The sequence below is a fragment of the Arachis hypogaea genome, chromosome 12 (assembly GCF_003086295.3).
Source record: "Arachis hypogaea cultivar Tifrunner chromosome 12, arahy.Tifrunner.gnm2.J5K5, whole genome shotgun sequence".
NCBI lineage: Eukaryota > Viridiplantae > Streptophyta > Magnoliopsida > Fabales > Fabaceae > Arachis > Arachis hypogaea.
This window is the reverse complement of record NC_092047.1, coordinates 100,442,591-100,463,813: the sequence shown is the minus strand read 5'-3', so window position 1 is coordinate 100,463,813 and position 21,223 is coordinate 100,442,591. Positions and strand designations below refer to the sequence as shown.

Genomic DNA, 21,223 nt, shown 5'->3' with positions numbered 1-21,223 from the left:
TATATTTTTTGTCTTTAAAATTTGTCAAAAATTTTAAAAATATTCATAAATTTTATTTTGTTTTAATTTTGTTTAAAATTTTTTTAATTTCATCAAATGTAACTTAATAGTTATTGTTTAATTTCATAAGTCCTTACTCTTTCTACCAAAGACAAAAGAAATCAGCCTTCACTTCCATTCGCCATCTCATCCACAGAAACCCTTCTCCTCCTCCCAAAGAAGTTATCCAGTCTTCTCATCTCCAACAGTGTGGTTTAAAAGCCACTACTGCTGAACAATACATAACCTTAGAAATCCCACAAGAACTCATTCAAAACTACCAAAACCAAGGCTACACTCATATGCATCTGGGAGCAGTCAGGCTTATTCTTACCCTTCATGGAAGAAGGTCTCTTCCGGTGATAGCCAAAGTTGCACTTTTGGACACCACTTTCAAAGAATACCAACATGCCTTGATAGGAGCATTAGTAACTACACTTTCCAATGGAAGTGTCACTCTCACTATAGCCCCTAATTTCACTATGAGACTTTCAGATCCAACAATATGTCAAAGGCTAAAGATCTAAATACAGCTGGTTGGAGTAATCCAAGACTCCAATGCTGAACAAGCCACCTTGCACCACCAAGTCCTCTACAGAGTTCAAGACCATGCTCTCGATCTCAATCTCCCAAACACTACAGGGGAAGCATTATTCATGTTCACAGATAATGCAAGAGGACCAGCAATCGTAAACATTCCAAGAATGATCACTACTGATGAACTTTCTTCTATCATTCCATTGGAATGGATTACTGATTATGAGAAAGCCTTACCAAAGGAACAGGTTGATGTTCATACTACAACACCTCCAACTATTACTCATAATAGTGATGGAACGGTGACAACTGTTTTCCAAAGACCTGGAATGACCAAACAAACTTCACTGCGAGGACCATCCTTCAGAAGAATCAATATGATCTCTCCTGTTCAGGTGCAAATAACTCACGATCAAAATGATCCACTTGTGCACTTCTATGAGAACGGAAAACTTGTTTATGTCTCTCACATAAAAGGCCACTTCATTTAGGATGTTGATCCCTCTATGTGCGATTTTAACTGTGACTGTGCTGATCAATGGAGTAACACTGATGATGAAGATTACGCTAGGAGACAGAGGAACAAAAAAAAGAAGAAGAAGTTATTACAGGCCCCTTTCTCATTTAAAAGACCTGAGCCTCCTGATGAAGCTGAATCAGCTCCAATGATCAGAAAGAGGCCAATGCTTAGGAAGACGAAACTGTCCCGAAAAATCTCCATGGATTATCTTTATCAGCCAATCGATACAATCTCATGTATCGCCACTCTCAGACCTTATGAGGAAGAATTCCCACCTCTAGTGACCCAAACTGATGAAAAGAAAATTACTAGAAGACCTTTTGTAATCCCTCAAGGAATTACTCCACATGGACATCAAGCAACAACTCCTCAAGAGGAAGTACTCAATTGGCACACAGACAATGCAGTCAGCCAAAACAAAGTACTACTCCGAATAGATCACACTCTTGATGCTCTTGTAGAAAAAACTGAAGGTCTTTCTGCACAAATGAGTTCCATGGCAGAACAAGTTGCAGAACTCAGAAACCAGCTCTCTGCACAAGCTTTCCAACTTGATCAAAAACTCAAAGCCTATATTGATAATAGGTATTTTGGCCCAGAATTCCACAAGAAAAATAGAGAACTAGATCAAGTCAAGGCCCAACTTCGACAAATTGAGATGGACAAAGGCAAAGCAACTGTACCTCAAGCACTGGCTATAGACCCATTATCCATGTATCCTAAACCATATCCCTCATATTCACCTGTCTTATTTTCTTCAACATACTCACCTCCAGAAACCCCAGATTATGACTCCATCTTTAAATCCACCTACCATTTAGCCAGACAAGCAAACACTAGAAGATCCATCTCTCCCCAAGGACGGCATTACTCATCCCAGCCCCAGCCACAACAATCTCAACCATCTCTCCAACCCAGACCTCATTCTCCTTGGAAACCAGGGAATTTTTTCAGAGAAGAAACATCTTCTAAAGATAAGGGCATCAAAGAAGGGTCACCTGCTCCAGGACGATCAATTTATACCCTTACACTGGATAATCAATCACACAGTGAAGAAATCACTGAAGAATAAGAGGATGAGACTACTGGGACCAGTGAAGAAGTAGATGAAGGATCCGAAGAGAATTATGAAGCAGACCTTTCAGCAATACCCATGGTTAACCATGTAGAAGAAGAAGAGGAAGAGATAACCTCTGAGAGAGATGAACCAGAAACTTCAACTAGTCGCATTCATACTAGGTCAGCTGAAGTCAAAACTTCTAACAAATGGTTCACCTTTGATGATATTCCACCAGCAAGATACAGGAAAAGGTTAAATAAATTCAGTGCTTGGATTGAGACCACAATGGCTAACCCAAACCTCACAAGCAGACAAGTCCTTGCAGATTTTATAAATCGGATGACAGGCAATCTCCGAGAATGGGTGAATAACCTTTCTAAGTATGAAAGACTCCAGCTCATCAATGGTACCTCTTCACAGTTTCTAGGGATATTACATCAAGAATTTCTGGGAGACATTACAATCATCCAGAAAATAAATTCTCAAGAATACTTTGAAATGAAGTGCTGTTCACTCAACAGGAAGGACTTGGAGAGACATTACAAGAAGATGGCTGCCAAATATTATCCTCTTGGAGGAAATAATAATCCACCACTTAAACAAGTCTTCATGGCATCCTTGCCAGATGAACTCCAGCCAGAGTTACAACGAATGATGATGACTCTTTGCAAAGAAGTGGCTACCACAACCATTGGAGAAATATATCAGTTGACCCTAGCTGCCTTGGACAAATTGTGTGAACAACAACAGATGTTCAAACAGCTTAACAAAAACTCAGGCAAACTCAAAGGAGCATGCAGCAAATCCCATTTGAAGATCAAATGCAAAGAGTCAGGCATGTGTGAATGTAAGACAAAGAAGAAGATGCATTGGAAATCACCAGCTATGAGATTTCACCAGAATATACCCAGAAAGAGAAGAAAGATGCAGAAATATCGCTATTTCAAAAGAAGAAAACCTCATACTAAGTCAAATAAATGCTTCATTTGTGGAAAACAAGGACACTTTGCTAAGTCCTGTCCTCACAAGACAAAGAAGGAGATAAAAATGCTCCGGTCTTTAAATGGATGCTGCTTCCATTGCTGATGAGGAAGATCTAGAGTCAGTACTTGAAGAACAAAGAAGCAAAAATGATGAAACTGAATATGTTTTCTAAGACTCTGACTCAGAAGGGAATAGTTTAAAGGAAGACCTCCCACCAAAAAGGTCTATCTTTACCATATCATCCATTGCTTCCATCACCACAAGAATTCCTAAAGGATCGAGTATTCCAAAAGAAGAACTTGGATATCTTGGATCCTTGGGAGTAAAGCAGATTGATGGTACTCCTCGACCTCATTTCAATTTAAAAGTCAAGGCATCTATCTATGATAAACCGATAAAGATTGCTGCACTAATGGACGCTGGATCTTGTGCTACTGTCATAAAACCACATGTCTTACCAAAAGAAATGTGGGCACCTTTTTCCAAAAGGTTCGCAGCAGCTAACAGTGAAGTCTTCACCATCAATCTCATCTCCAAAAAACCAGTTGGATTGGAGATATTTGCAGGCCAGACCACTTGGATCAGAGTACTGGGAAGCTATCTCCTAGGCAAAGATGTTTTATTCGGATTTGATGCCTTCTTCCGAACTTATGGGCTACATATCAAACCCATTGGTCTAAGTTACAAAGGGCAGATTTTGCCTTTTACAGGGATACAAAGTATCCTTGAAATCCAAGAAGCTCCAGAAGAATATAAGAAGATCCAACAACTACTCCTTAGTGCCTGTTGCGACAGTCATGATCAATTCAACCATCCTGCTCCTTTGTGGAAAAATCCAGAATTTTATGTTCGACTCCCTTTCAAAAGAATGAAGACATCAAACCTACAAAGGCCACGCATTCAGGGATGAAACCTGAATATCTTAAGCTGGCAAGAGCTGAATGTGCAGCCATTCTTGTTCAAGGGCTCATTGAACCAACCAATTCTAACTGGGCGTGTCAAGCATTCTATGTTGAAAAAAGGGCTGAACAAAATAGAGGAAAGAATAGGCTTGTTATTGACTATAAGCCACTTAATGTCTTCTTACAAGATGACAAGTTTCCTCTACCATGAATCTCAGTCATTACACAAAGATTAAGTGGAGCAAAGATATTCAGCAAGTTTGACTTAAAGGCGGGTTTTTGGCAAATCGGGCTCCATCCTGAAGATAGGTACAAAACAGCATTCTGTATACCTGAAGCCCAATACCAGTGGACGATAATGCCCTTTGGACTCAAAGTAGCCCCATCTCTTTTCCAAAAGGCAATGACCAAAATCTTTGAGCCCATATTACACTCCACACTCATCTACATTGATGATATCTTACTGTTCTCAAAAGACAGTAAAGCCCACAAAGCACTCCTGACCCAATTCGCTCAAATCATCAAAGATCAAGGAATCATGCTATCTTCAAAAAAGAGCTCTATTGCTAAAACAAAAATTGAATTCCTTGGGATGATCTTCGAAGATGGATTTTTTCAACCAGGAGAGCATCTCGCCAAAGAGTTAATCCACTTTTCTAATGAAAACATGACGGTCAAACAAGTCCAACAATTCTCGAAAATTGTAAACTATATCAGAGACTTTATCCCAGATGTGACCAGACACACCAGCCAGCTGTCAAAACTCCTAAAAAAGAAGCCCCACCATGTGGACTTGAGAGCAAACCACAGCTGTCAAAACCCTGAAGAAGATAGCATAAGACCCCCCACCTTTAAAGATTCCCAGCACAGGAAAAAGAATATTGCAGATAGATGCTAGTGATGAGTTCTGGGGAGCTGTGCTACTTGAAGAAATTGATGGGGCAAGACACTATTGTGCGCATGCTAGTGAACAGTTCAAAGAATCTGAAAAACATTACCATGCCACTTACAAAGAGATTCTTGCTGTCAAGAGAGGAATAGAAAAATTCAATTTTCATCTCAGTGCTTATCATTTCATTGTGGAAATGGATAACACCTCTTTTCCATCAATGCTGGAAATCAAGAAAAAAATCCTGCCAGACTCTCAATTGCTAAGATGGAAAGACTGGTTCTCCCGCTATAAATTCGAGGTGAAACACATCAAAGGACACCAAAACACACTTGCTGATTTTCTCTCCAGACCTACCAAAGAACCAATCCCAAAAACAATCCATTACATCTGCACCATGAGTTCCTACAGTCCTTGATGTACCATTCCATTCCCTAACTGCCCACTTCGCCGGAACCCATACAGAAGAAAGATTGGTCCTTTTCCACTTAAAGCAACACCCCAGACAGAATTCCAAATAGACAGTCTAGCCAGACAAACCTTATTTTACTGGCTACATCAGCTCCTTATCATCACCCAAATCCATCCAAACCCAAGGTACTTCAACATAGATACCCCTTTTTGCACTGTACCAATAATCCAAGGACCTATTCTAGAGGAAATGATGTGGTATATCTGGGCTCTTTCTTCTATGTATACATGTGCCATCATATTGCCACTCTTTCCTGTATATCACATCCTCTGTAATAGCACTCAAGCCCATTCTCATCTAGTCCGATTATTCTCTATGTATGCACCACTTGACGCATGGAGAGGAATGTTATATAATAAGCTCGAGCAGCACCAATTATGGAATAAATCTTCTAGGGCAAAATGGAAATTCTGTTGTTTTGTCACCTTACAGAGGAGTTATTTCACTGGGAGAGATCCTCACACCATGAACAGAGTTGATATTGTTGGATACTCTACCATGTGGCCCACGGATGAGAAGATAGTCCTAAATGCCTTGGCCAAATACCTTTGTCAGAAATGGCAACCTGGATTATATGGAGACGGAGATGCAGTTGAAGGACTCCCGTTTCAAACAGATGTTCCCCCAATAACTCTCCAAGAGTTCCAGTCCAGATTCATAAGTTCAGGAATAATTAATCAATTTGGACAATACTCTTTTTATGCTCCAAGAGACCAGCCCAATACGTCTACACATATTCCAAACAGAAATATTGAAGAAGATCTGAATTCTGAAGATCCAGGTGGAAGAGTGTATGCCTTACCACCAAGCCCAACTAGAGTTGATGCAGGAATACCCAATGATGCTGAAGGCCCAAACTCAGACCCATATGACTCATATTTACAAGATGCCCAAGATCCAAATGAAGAGAACACTGAAGACCCGTTTGCCTATCTGCATGACCCAGATATGGATCTTAGAACTGTCAATTTGGCTTTTGAAGACACATCATCCTTCTCAGATGGTGATGGGACCCTTCTTGAAGATTATTTCAAACCGTCCCTTTATTAGGACAATAACTCCACTATGTATAATTATTAAGTGTGCTAGAATAAAGTGACCTCTGTCACATGTGTAAGAAAAATCAGAAAGAGATAAGGCTTATCCTTATCCTCCAGCTAGCATTGTATGATAGAATTGTCTAGATTTTGTAAGATATCACTTCTATTTAGAGACCTCTATAAAAGAAGGTACTCACCTCAGTTGTAATCAGATCTCAATAAACATTGTAATATATCCACTTTTCCTATCTCACAAAATGTTCCAAAATTTTCTTCTCTCTCTGAAAGCTTAGCTAGTATTATTTCCTTCTTCCTCACTCCAGAGCCATAAAGTATGCTCTGAGCTTGCCTCTGCAGAGGATCCTGCTCATCAGAAAATGGCATGGATGAGATCCACGGAAATTTCTCATAGTGGAAAAGGGACTCAATGTTATAATGCTAAGTTTCGCTCGGACCCTTTAATCTCACTCGTTTTAATAGTTAGAAAGAGTGTTTGGGATAAGAAAATAATGCATTGTTTGGTTGTCATCCCGAAGTACTGGAGATCCAAAGTTGCACTTTTGGACACCACTTTCAAAGAATACCAACATGCCTTGATATGAGCATTAGTAACTACACTTTCCAATGGAAGTGTCATTCTCACTATAGCCTCTAATTTCACTATGAGACTTTCAGATCCAACAATATGTCAAAGGCTAAAGATCCAAATACAGCTGGTTGGAGTAATCCAAGACTCCAATGCTGAACAAGCCACCTTGCACCACCAAGTCCGCTACAGAGTTCAAGACTATGCTCTCGATCTCAATCTCCCAAACACTACAGGGGAAGCATTATTCATGTTCACAGATAATGCAAGAGGACCAGCAATCGTAAACATTCCAAGAATGATCACTACAGATGAACTTTCTTCTATCATTCCATTGGAATGGATTACTGATTATGAGAAAGCCTTTCCAAAGGAACAGGTTGATATTTATACTACAACACCTCTAACTTTTACTCATAATAGTGATGAAATGGTGACAACTGTTTTCCAGAGACCTAGAATGACCAAACAAACTTCACTGCGAGGACCATCCTTCAGAAGAATCAATATGATCTCTCCTGTTCAGGTGCAAACAACTCACGATCAAAATGATCCACCTGTGTACTTCTATAAAAACAGAAAAGCTGTTTATGTCTCTCACATAAATGGTCACTTCATTTGGGATGTTGATCCCTCTATGTGTGATTCTGACTGTGACTGTGCTGATCAATGGAGTGACACTGATGACGAAGATTACGCTAGGAGACAGAGGAACAAGAAAAAGAAGAAGAAGTTATTATATGCCCCTTGCTCGTTTAAAAGACCTAAGCCTCCTGATGAAGTTGAATCAGCTCCAATGCTCAGAAAGAGGCCAATGCTTAGGAAGATGAAACTGTCCCGAAAAAGCTCCATGGATTATCTTTATCAGCCAGTCGATACAATCTCATGTATCGCCACTCTCAGACCTTATGAGGAAGAATTCCCACCTCTAGTGACCCAAACTGATGAAAAGAAAATCACTAGAAGACCTTATGTAATTCCTCAAGGAATTACTCCACATGGACATCAAGCAACAACTCGTCAAGAGGAAGTACTCAATTAGCACACAGACAATACACTAAGCCAAAACAAAGTACTACTCCGAATAGATCACACTCTTGATACTCTTTTAGAAAAAACTAAAGGTCTTTCTGCACAAATGAGTTCCATGGCAGAACAAGTTGCAGAACTCAAAAACTGGCTCTCTGCACAAGCTTTCCAACTTGATCAAGAACTCAAAGCCTATATGGATAATAGGTATTTTGGCCCAGAATTCCACAAGAAAAATAGAGAACTAGATCAAGTCAAGGCCCAACTTCGACAAATTGTTATGGACAAAGGCAAAGCAACTGTACCTCAAGCACTGGTTATAGACTCATTATCCATGTATCCTAAACCATATCCCTCATATTCACCTGTCTTATTTTCTTCAACATACTCACCTCCAAAAATCCCAGATTATGACTCCATCTTCAAATCCACCTACCATTTAGCCAGACAAGCAAACACTAGAAGACCCATCTCTCCCCAAGGACGGCTTTACTCGTCCCAGCCCCAGCCACAACAATCTCAACTATCTCTCCAACCCAGACCTCATCCTCCTTGGAAACCAGGAAATTTTTTCAGAGAAGAAACATATTCTAAAGATAAAGGCATCAAAGAAGGGTCACCTGCTCCAGGACGATCAATTTATACCCTTACACTGGATAATCAATCACACAGTGAAGAAATCACTGAAGAATCAGAGGATGAGACTACTGGGACCAGTGAAGAAGTAGATGAAGGATCCGAAGAGAATTATGAAGCAGACCTTTCAGCAATAGCCATGGTTAACCCTATAGAAGAAGAAGAGGAAGAGATAACCTCTGAGAGAGATGAACCAGAAACTTCAACTAGTCGCATTCATACTGGGTCGGCTGAAGTCAAAACTTCTAACAAATGGTTCACCTTTGATGATATTCCACCAGCAAGATACAGGGAAAGATTAAATGAATTCAGTGCTTGGATTGAGACCACCATGGCTAACCCAAACCTCACAAGCAGACAAGTCCTTGCAGATTTTATAAATCAGATGACTGGCAATCTCCGAGAATGGGTGAATAACCTTTCTGAGTATGAAAGACTCCAGCTCATCAATGGTACCTCTTCACAGTTTCTAGAGATAATACATCAAGAATTTCTGGGAGACATTACAATGATCCAGAAAAGAAATTCTCAAGAATACTTTGAAATGAAGTGCTGTTCACTCAACAGGAAGGACTTGGGGAAACATTACAAGAAGATGGCTGCTAAATATTATCCTCTTGGAGGAAATAATAATCCACCACTTAAACAAGTCTTCATGGCATCCTTGCCAGATGAACTCCAGCTAGAGTTACAACGAATGATGATGACTCTTCGCAAAGAAGTGGCTACCACAACTATTGGAGAAATATATCAGTTGACCCTAGCTGCCTTGGACAAATTGTGTGAACAACAACAGATGTTCAAACAGCTTAACAAAAACTCAGGCAAACTCAAAGGAGTATGTAGCAAATCCCATTTGAAGATCAAATGCAAAGAGTCAGGCACGTGTGAATGTAAGACAAAGAAGAAGACGCATTGGCAATCACCAGCTATGAGATTTCACCAGAATATACCAAGAAGGAGAAGAAAGAAGCAGAAATATTACTATTTCAAAAGAAGAAAACCTCATACTAAGTCAAATATATGCTTCATTTGTGGAAAACAATGACAATTTGATAAGTCCTGTCCTCACAAGACAAAGAAGGAGATAAAAATACTCCAGTCTTTAATGGATGCTGCTTCCATTACTGATGAGGAAGATCTAGAGTCAGTACTTGAAGAACAAAGAAGCAAAAATGATGAAACTGAATACGTTTTTCAAGACTCTGACTCAGAAGGGAATAGTTCAGAGGATGACCTCCCACCAAAAAGTTCTATCTTTACCATATCATCCATTGCTTCCATCACCACAAGAATTCCTAAAGGATCGAGTATTCCAGAAGAAGAACTTGGATATCTTGGATCCTTGGGAGTAAAGCAGATTGATGGTACTCCTCGACCTCATTTCGATTTAAAAGTCAAGACATTTGTCTATGATAAACCGATAAAGGCCGTTGCACTAATGGACACTAGATCTTGTGCTACTATCATAAAACCACATGTCTTACCAAAAGAAATGTGGGTACCTTTTTCCAAAAGGTTCGCAGCAGCTAACAGTGAAGTCTTCACCATCAATCTCATCTCCAAAAAGCAGTTAAATTGGAGATATATGCAGGCCAGACCACTTGGCTCAGAGTAATGGGAAGCTATCTCCTAGACAAAGATGTTTTGTTCGGATTTGATGCCTTCTTCCGAACTCATGGGCTACATATCAAACCCACTGGTCTAAGTTACAAAGGGCAGTTTTTGCCTTTTACAGGGATACAAAGTCTCCTTGAAATCCAAGAAGCTCCAGAAGAATATAAGGAGATCCAACAGCTACTCCCTAGTGCCTGTTGCGACAGTCATGATCAATTCAACCATCCTGCTCCTTTGTGGAAAAATCCAGAATTTTATGTTCGACTCCCTTTCAAAAAGAATGAAGATGTCAACCCTACAAAGGCCACGCATTCAGGGATGAACCCTGAAGATCTTAAGCTAGCAAGAGCTGAATGTGCAGCCCTTCTTGTTCAAGGACTCATTGAACCAACTAATTCTAACTGGGCATGTCAAGCATTCTATGTTAAAAAAAGGGCTGAACAAAATAGAGCAAAGAAAAGGCTTGTTCTTGACTATAAGCAACTTAATGTCTTCTTACAAGATGACAAGTTTTCTCTACCAAGAATCTTAGTCATTACACAAAGATTAAGTGGAGCAAAGATATTCAGCAAGTTTGACTTAAAGGCGGGTTTTTGGCAAATCGGGCTCCATCCTGAAGATAGGTACAAAACAACATTTTGTATACCTGAAGCCCAATACCAGTGGACGGTAATGCCATTTGGACTCAAAGTAGCCCCATCTCTTCTCCAAAAGGCAATGATCAAAATTTTTGAGCCCATATTACACTCCATACTCATCTACATTGATGATATCTTACTGTTCTCAAAAGACAGTGAAGCCCACAAAACACTCCTGACCCAATTCGCTCAAATCATCAAAGATCAAGGAATCATGCTATCTTAAAAAAAGAGCTCTATTGCTAAAACAAAAATTGAATTTCTTAGGATGATCTTTGAAGATGGATTTTTTCAACCAGGAGAGCATCTCGCCAAAGAGTTAATCCACTTTCCTGATGAAAACATGACGGTCAAACAAGTCCAACAATTCTCAAAAATTGTAAACTACATCAGAGACTTTATCCCAGATGTGACCAGACACACCAGCCAGCTGTCAAAACTCCTAAAAAAGAAGCCCCTACCACGGGAACTTGAGCAAACCACAGCTGTTAAAACCCTAAAGAAGATAGTACAAGACCCCCCTCCTTTAAAGATTCCCAGCACAGGAAAAAGAATATTGCAGACAGATGCTAGTGATGAGTTCTGGAGAATTGTGCTACTTGAAGAAATTAATGGGACAAGACACTATTGTGCGCATGCTAGTGGACAGTTCAAAGAATCTGAAAAACATTACCATGCCACTTACAAAGAGATTCTTGCTGTCAAGAGAGGAACAGAAAAATTCAATTTTCATCTCAGTGCTTATCATTTCACTGTGAAAATGGATAACACCTCTTTCCCATCAATGCTGGAAATCAAGAAAAAATTCATGCCAGATTCTCAATTGCTAAGATGAAAAGACTGGTTCTCCCGCTATAAATTCGAGGTGAAACACATCAAAGGACACCAAAACACACTTGCTGATTTTCTCTCCAAACTACCAAAGAACCAATCCCAAAACCAATCCATTACATCTGCACCATTCCATTCCCTGACTGCCCACTTCGCAGGAACCCATACAGAAGAAAGATTGGTCCTTTTCCACTTAAAGCAACACCCCAGACAGAGTTCCAAATAGACAGTCTAGCCAGACAAACCTTGTTTTACTAGCTACATCAGCTCCTTATCATCACCCAAATCTATCCAAACCCAAGGTACTTCAACATGGATACCCCTTTTTGCACTGTACCAATAATCCAAGGACCTATTCTACTGGAAATGATGTGGTATATCTGGGATCTTTCTTCTATGTATACATATGCCATCATATTGCCATTCTTTCCTGTATATCACATCCTCTGTAATAGCACTCAAGCCCATTCTCATCTAGTCCGATTATTCTCTATGTATGCACTACTTGATGCATAGAGAGGAATGTTATATAATAAGCTCGAGCAGCACCAATTATGGAATAAATCTTCTAGGACAAAACGGAAATTCTGTTGTTTTGTCACCTTACAGAGGAGTTATTTCACTGGGAGAGATCCTCATACCATGAACAGAGTTGATATTGTTGAATACTCTACCATGTGGCCCACAGATGAGAAGATAGTCCTAAATGCCTTGGCCAAATACCTTTGTCAGAAATGGCAACCTGGATTATATGGAGAGGGAGATGCAGTTGAAGGACTCCCGTTTCAAACAGATGTTCCCCCAATAACTCTCAAAGATTTCCAGTCCAGATTCATAACTTCAGGAATAATCAATCATTTTGGACAATACTCTTTTTACGCTCCAAGAGACCAGCCCAGCACGTATACACATATTCCAAACAGAAATACTGAAGAAGATCTGAATTCTGAAGATCCAGGTGGAAGAGTGTATGCCTTACCACCAAGCCCAACTAGAGTTGATGCAGGAATACCCAATGATGCTGAAGGCCCAAACTCAAACCCATATGACCCATATTTACAAGATGCCCAAGATCCAAATGAAGAGAACACTGAAGACCCGTTTGCCTATCTGCATGACCCAGATATGGATCTTAAAACTGTCAATTTGGCTTCTGAAGATACATCATCCTTCTCAGATGGTGATGGGACCCTTCCAGAAGACTATTTCAAACCGTCCCTTTATTCGGACAATAACTCCACTATGTATAATTATTAAGTGTGCTAGAATAAAGTGACCTCTGTCACATGTGTAAGAAAAGTCAGAAAGAGATAAGGCTTATCCTTATCCTCCAGCTGGCATTGTATGATAGAATTGTCTAGATTTCGTAAAATATCACTTTTATCTAGAGACCTCTATAAAAGAAGGTACTCACCTCAGTTGTAATCAGATCTCAGAAAATATTGTAATATACCCACTTTTCCTATCTCACAAAATGTTCTAAATTTTTTTTCTCTCTCTGAAAGCTTAGCTAGTATTATTTCCTTCTTCCTCAATCCAGTGCCATAAAGTATGCTCTGAGCTTGCCTCTGCAGAGGATCCTGCTCATCAGAAAATGGCATGGATGAGATCCACGGGAATTTGTCATAGTGGAAAAGGGACTCAATGTTATAATGCTAAGTTTCGCTCGGACCCTTTAATCTCACTCGTTTTAATAGTTAGAAAGAGTGTTTGGGATAAGCAAACGATGCATTATTTTGTTGTCATCCCGAAGTACTGGAGATCCACCCCTGTGGTATCAGAGCCTCAGGTCTATAAGGGGAAGAAGAAGGTATTACTAGTAAAAGCAAGTAAGAGAGAACCACTAAATATGAACCCCTCAGACTCCTCAAGATCTTCACACCCCATACATCACTCTACCTCCCTAAGCATAGATCGACAACCCTCCAGTTTAAAGAAAACCCTTGGCAATAAAATTGATAAGTTAGTAGAATTCACTCATGTCCCAGAAGACTCTCGAACTCCAGCCACTGAATACCCTCTCATAAGTCCTTACTCTTTCTACCAAAGAGAAAAGAAATCAGCCTTCACTTCTATTCGCCATCTCATCCACAGAAACCCTTCTCCTCCTCCCAAAGAAGTTATCCAGTCTTCTCATCTCCAACAGTGTGGTTTAAAATCCACTACTGCTGAACAATACATAACCTTAGAAATCCCACAAGAACTCATCCAAAACTACCAAAACCAAGGCTACACTCATATGCATCTGGGAGCAGTCAGGCTTTTCTTACCCTTCATGGAAGAAGGTCTCTTCCGATGAAAGCCAAAGTTGCACTTTTGGACACCACTTTCAAAGAATACCAACATGCCTTGATAGGAGCATTAGTAACTACACTTTCCAATGGAAGTGTCACTCTCACTATAGCCCCTAATTTCACTATGAGACTTTCAGATCCAACAATATGTCAAAGGCTAAAGATCCAAATACAGCTGGTTGGAATAATCCAAGACTCCAATGCTGAACAAGCCACCTTGCACCACCAAGTCCTCTACAGAGTTCAAGACTATGCTCTCGATCTCAATCTCCCAAACACTACAGGGGAAGCATTATTCATGTTCACAGATAATTCAAGAGGACCAGCAATCGTAAACATTCCAAGAATGATCACTACTGATGAATTTTCTTCTATCATTCTATTGGAATGGATTACTGATTATGAGAAAGCCTTCCCAAAGGAACAGGTTGATGTTCATACTACAACACCTCCAACTATTACTCATAATAGTGATGGAACGGTGACAACTATTTTTCAGAGACCTAGAATGACCAAACAAACTTCACTGCGAGGACCATCCTTCAGAAGAATCAATATGATCTCTCCTGTTCAGGTACAAATAACTCACGATCAAAATGATCCACCTGTGCACTTCTATGAGAACGGAAAACCTGTTTATGTCTCTCACATAAATGGCCACTTCATTTGGGATGTTGATCCCTCTATGTGTGATTCTGACTGTGACTGTGCTGATCAATAGAGTGATACTGATGATGAAGATTACGCTAGGAGACAGAGGAACAAGAAAAATAATAAGAAGTTATTATAGGCCCTTTGCTCGTTTAAAAGACCTGAGCCTCCTGATGAAGCTAAATCAGCTCCAATGCTCAGAAAGAGGCCAATGCTTAGGAAGACGAAACTGTCCCGAAAAAGCTCCATGGATTATCTTTATCAGCCAGTCGATACAATCTCATGTATCGCCACTCTCAGACCTTATGAGGAAGAATTCCCACCTCTAGTGACCCAAACTGATGAAAAGAAAATCACTAGAAGACCTTATGTAATCCCTCAAGGAATTACTCCACATGGACATCAAGCAACAACTCCTCAAGAGGAAGTACTCAATTAGCACACAGACAATGCAGTAAGCCAAAACAAAGTACTACTCTGAATAGATCACACTCTTGATGCTCTTGTAGAAAAAATTGAAGGTCTTTCTGCACAAATGAGTTCCATGGCAGAACAAGTTGCAGAACTCAAAAACCGGCTCTCTGCACAAGCTTTCCAACTTGATCAAAAACTCAAAGCCTATATGGATAATAGGTATTTTGGCCCAGAATTCCACAAGAAAAATAGAGAACTAGATCAAGTCAAGGCCCAACTTCGACAAATTGTGATGGACAAAGGCAAAGCAACTGTACCTCAAGCACTGGCTATAGACTCATTATCCATGTATCCTAAACCATATCCCTCATATTCACCTGTCTTATTTTCTTCAACATACTCACCTCCAAAAACCCCAGATTATGACTCCATCTTCAAATCCACCTACCATTTAGCCAGACAAGCAAACACTAGAAGATCCATCTCTCCCCAAGGACGGCGTTACTCATCCCAGCCCCAGCCACAACAATCTCAACTATCTCTCCAACCCAGACCTCATCCTCCTTGGAAACCAGGAAATTTTTTCAGAGAAGAAACATATTCTAAAGATAAAGGCATCAAAGAAGGGTCACCTGCTCCAGGACGATCAATTTATACCCTTACACTGGATAATCAATCACACAGTGAAGAAATCACTGAAGAATCAGAGGATGAGACTACTGGGACCAGTGAAAAAGTAGATGAAGGATCCGAAGAGAATTATGAAGCAGACCTTTCAGCAATAGCTATGGTTAACCCTATAGAAGAAGAAGAGGAAGAGATAACCTCTGAGAGAGATGAACCAAAAACTTCAACTAGTCGCATTCATACTGGGTCGGTTGAAGTAAAAACTTCTAAGAAATGGTTCACCTTTGATGATATTCCACCAGCAAGATACAGGGAAAGGTTAAATGAATTCAGTACTTGGATTAAGACCACCATGGCTAACCCAAATCTCACAAGCAGACAAGTCCTTGCAGATTTTATAAATCGGATGACTGACAATCTTCGAGAATGGGTGAATAACCTTTCTGAGAATGAAAGACTCCAGCTTATCAATGGTACCTCTTCACAGTTTCTAGGGATAATACATCAAGAATTTCTGGGAGACATTACAATCATCCAAAAAAGAAATTCTCAAGAATACTTTGAAATGAAGTGTTGTTCACTCAACAGGAAAGACTTGGAGAGACATTACAAGAAGATGGCTGCCAAATATTATCTTCTTGGAGGAAATAATAATCCACCACTTAAACAAGTCTTCATGGCATCCTTGCCAGATGAACTCCAGCCAGAGTTACAACGAATGATGATGACTCTTCGCAAAGAAGTGGCTACCACAACTATTGGAGGAATATATCAGTTGGCCCTAGCTGCCTTGGATAAATTGTGTGAACAACAACAGATGTTCAAACAGCTTAACAAAAACTCAGGCAAACTCAAAGGAGCATGCAACAAATTCTATTTGAAGATCAAATACAAAGAGTCAGGCACGTGTGAATGTAAGACAAAGAAGAAGATCTAGAGTCAGTACTTGAAGAACAAAGAAGAGAAAATGATGAAACTGAATATGTTTTCCAAGACTCTGACATAGAAGGGAATAGTTCAGAGGAAGACCACCCACCAAAAAGGTCTATCTTTACCATATCATCCATTGCTTCCATCACCACAAGAATTCCTAAAGGATCGAGTATTCCAGAAGAAGAACTTGGATATCTTGGATCCTTGGGAGTAAAGCAGATTGATGGTACTCCTCGACCTCATTTCGATTTAAAAGTCAAGACATCTGTCTATGATAAACCGATAAAGGTCATTGCACTAATGGACACAGGATCTTGTGCTACTATCATAAAACCACATGTCTTACTAAAAGAAATGTGGGCACCTTTTTCCAAAAGGTTCATAGCAGCTAACAGTGAAGTCTTCACCATCAATCTCATCTCCAAAAAACCAGTTGGATTGGAGATATTTGCAGGCCAGACCACTTGGCTCAGAGTACTGGGAAGCTATCTCCCAGACAAAGATATTTTTTTCGGATTTGATGCCTTCTTTTGAACTCATGGGCTACATATCAAACCCACTGGTCTAAGTTACAAAGGGCAGTTTTTGCCTTTTACAGGGATACAAAGTCTCCTTGAAATCCAAGAAGCTCAAGAAGAATATAAGGAGATCCAACATCTACTCCTTAGTGCCTGTTGTGACAGTCATGATCAATTCAACCATCCTGCTCCTTTGTGGAAAAATCCAGAATTTTATGTTTGACTCCCTTTCAAAAAGAATGAAGACATCAACCCTACAAAGGCCACGCCTTCAGGGATGAACCCTGAAGATCTTAAGCTGGCAAGAGCTGAATGTGCAGCCCTTCTTGTTCAAGAACTCATTGAACCAACCAATTCTAACTGGGCGTGTCAAGCATTCTATGTTGAAGAAAGGGCTGAACAAAATAGAGGAAAGAAGAGGCTTGTTATTGACTATAAGCCACTTAATGTCTTCTTACAAGATGACAAGTTTTCTCTACCAAGAATCTCAGTCATTACACAATGATTAAGTGGAGCAAAGATATTCAGCAAGTTTGACTTAAAGGCGGGTTTTTGGCAAATCGGGCTCCATCCTGAAGATAGGTACAAAACAGCATTCTGCATACCTGAAGCCCAATACCAGTGGACGGTAATGCCATTTGGACTCAAAGTAGCCCCATCTCTTTTCCAAAAGGCAATGACCAAAATCTTTGAGCCCATATTACACTCCACACTCATCTACATTGATGATATCTTACTGTTCTCAAAAGACAATGAAGCCCACAAAGCACTCCTGACCCAATTCGCTCAAATCATCAAAGATCAAGGAATCATGCTATCTTCAAAAAAGAGCTCTATTGCTAAAACAAAAATTGAATTCCTTGATGATCTTCGAAGATGGATTTTTTCAACCAGGAGAGCATCTCGCCAAAGAGTTAATCCACTTTTCTAATGAAAACATGACGGTCAAACAAGTCCAACAATTCTTAGGAATTGTAAACTACATTAGAGACTTTATCTCAGATGTGACCAGACACACCAGCCAGCTGTCAAAACTCCTAAAAAAGAAGCCCCCACCATGGGAACTTGAGCAAACCACAGCTATCAAAACCCTGAAGAAGATAGCACAAGACCCTCCACCTTTAAAGATTCCCAGCACATGAAAAAGAATATTGCAGACAGATGCTAGTGATGAGTTCTGGGGAGCTGAGCTACTTGAAGAAATTGATGGGACAAGACACTATTGTGCAGTTGATGAGCGGATAATTTATACGTTTTTTGGCATTATTCTTAGTATGTTTTTAGTATGTTTTAGTTAGTTTTTATTATGTTTTTATTAGTTTTTATTTAAAAATCATATTTCTGGACTTTACTATGAGTTTGTGTGTTTTTCTGTGACTTCAGGTATTTTTTGGTTGAAATTGAGGGACCTGAGCAAAAATCTGATTCAGATGCTGTTGGATTCTGACCTCCCTGCACTCGAAGTGGATTTTCTGGAGCTACAGAAGCCCAATTGGTGCGCTCTCAAGATATAATAGTCCATACTTTGCCCAAGATTTGATGGCCCAAAATGGCGTTCCAAGTCAGCTTAAGAATTCTGGCGTCAAAACGCCAGAACTGGCACAAAAGCTGGAGTTAAACGCCCAAACTGGCACAAAAGCTGGCGTTTAACTCCAAGAAAAGTCTCAACATGAGAAAGCTTCAATGCTCAGCCCAAGCACACACCAAGTGGGCCCGGAAGAAGATTTCTGTATTAATTACTTATTTCTGTAAACCCTAGGCTACTAGTTCTCTATAAATAGAACCTTTTACTATTGTATTTTAATCTTGGTTCTTCAGGTTCCCTCTTGGGGGCCGAAGCCAATGACCACCATTATCACTTTTGTATTTTCAACGGTGGAGTTTCTACACACCATAGATTAAGGTGTGAAGCTCTGCTGTTCTTCATGAATTAATGCAAAGTACTACTGTTTTTCTATTCAATTCACGCCTACTTCTTCTCTAAGATATTCATTCACACACAAGAACATGATGAATGTGATGATTATGTGACACTCATCACCATTCTCACCTATGAACGCGTGCCTGACAACCACTTCCGTTCTACATACAAACAAGCTTGAATGTGTATCTCTTGGGTTGCTAATCTAAGATTAGAACCTTCGTGGTATAGGCTAGAACTATTGGCGGCCATTCTTGAGATCCAAAACGTCTAAACCTTGTCTATGGTATTCTGAGTAGGATCTGGGAAGGGATGACTGTGACGAGCTTCAAACTCGCGAGTGTTGGGCGTGTGACAGACGCAAAAGGATCAATGGATCCTATTCCAACATGATCGAGAACCGACAGATGATTAGCCGTGCGGTGACAGCGTGCGTAGAACATTTTCACTGAGAGGATGGGAAGTATACAACGGTGATGCCCAACATAAAGCTTGCCATGGAAGGGAGTATGAATGATTGGAAGAAGGCAATGGGAAAGCAGAGGTTCAGGAGGAACAAAGCATCTTCATACGCTTATCTGAAATTCTCACCAATGAATTACATAAGTATCTCTATCTTTATTTTATGTTTTATTCATATTTTAATTATCAATCCTCCATAACCATTTGAATCCGCCTGAATGAGATTTACAAAATGACCATAGTTTGCTTTAAGCCGACAATCTCCGTGGGATCGACCCTTACTCGCGTAAGGTTTATTACTTGGACGACCCAGTGCACTTGCTGGTTAGTTGTGCGGAGTTGTGATAAAGAGTTGAGATTACAATTGTGCGTACCAAGTTGTTGGCGCCATTGATGATCACAATTTCGTGCACCAAGTTTTTGGCGCCGTTGCCGGGGATTGTTCGAGTTTGGACAACTGACGGTTCATCTTGTTGCTTAGATTAGGTATTTTTCTTTTTATTTTTCAGAATTTTTAAGAATGAATTCTAGAGTTTCAAGGTGATGTTCTTATCATCACAAAAGCTGATTGATTCTCATCAATTTAGCTACTGAATGTAATGTCCTGCTGAAGCTTGGCTAGCCATGTCTAATCTTTTTAGAGTGAAGCTTTAGACTAACATTGCATGATTCCTGGAATTCTTATTAAAAGTTTTGAATCTCTTTATTCTCTTTTCCATATAATTTTCAAAAAATCACAAAAAAATTTATAAAATCATAAAATAAAAAATATTTTTATGTCTCTTGTTTGAGTCTAGTGTCTAATTTTTAAGTTTGGTGTCAATTGCATGTTTCTATTCTTCTTGCATTTTTCAAATATATGCATTATGTTCTTCATTAATCTTCAAGTTATTCTTGATGATTTCCTAGCTCTGATCTTTAAATTCTCTTGTTTTATGTGTTTTGTTGTTTCTTACATGCATTTTCAAATTGTTATAGTCCTTAGTATACAAACTTCTAAGTTTGGTGCCTTGCATGCATTGTTTATTTGATCTTAGTTGCATTTTTTATTGTTTCTCATCATTAAAAATTCAAAAATATTTTCAAAATTGTGTCTTTTCAAGTCAATAATACAGAGAATTGAAGATTCAGAACATTCAGCAGAGGAATTAAACAAAAAAAGCTGGGCGTTCAAAACGCCTAGTGAAGAAGGAAAACTGGCATTTAAACGCCAGCCAGGGTACCTGGCTGGGCGTTTAACGCCCAAAAAGGTAGCATTTTGGGCGTTAAACACCAGAATGGATACCATTCTGGGCGTTTAACGCCAGGAGGACACTAGAGGGAAGATTTTGTTTTTAATTCAAATTTTTTTCAAATCTTCATAATTTTTCAAAATCAAATCTTTTTCAAATCATATCTTTTCAATCATATCTCTTCAAAATCAATTTCTTTCCATTTTTTATTTTTATTTATTATTATTTCCGAAAATCCTTGCTACAATTAATGATTTACTTTAAAATTTTCAAGTTGATTGTTACTTGCCTATTAAGAAAGGATCAAATTTTAAATTTTAGAATCATATCTTTTAATTTCTTGTTAGTCAAGTAATCAACTTTAATTTTAAAACTTTCTTTTTTAATTTGA

The 21,223-nt window shown here is 39.4% G+C and overlaps 1 protein-coding gene across 1 annotated transcript in view; it reads right to left on the bottom strand.

The window, feature by feature from the left end:
• The window catches only part of LOC112727884 (serine carboxypeptidase-like 11), a 48,592-nt gene that overhangs the window by 15,906 nt on the left and 11,463 nt on the right, over nt 1–21,223 (bottom strand). The window lies entirely within an intron of this gene.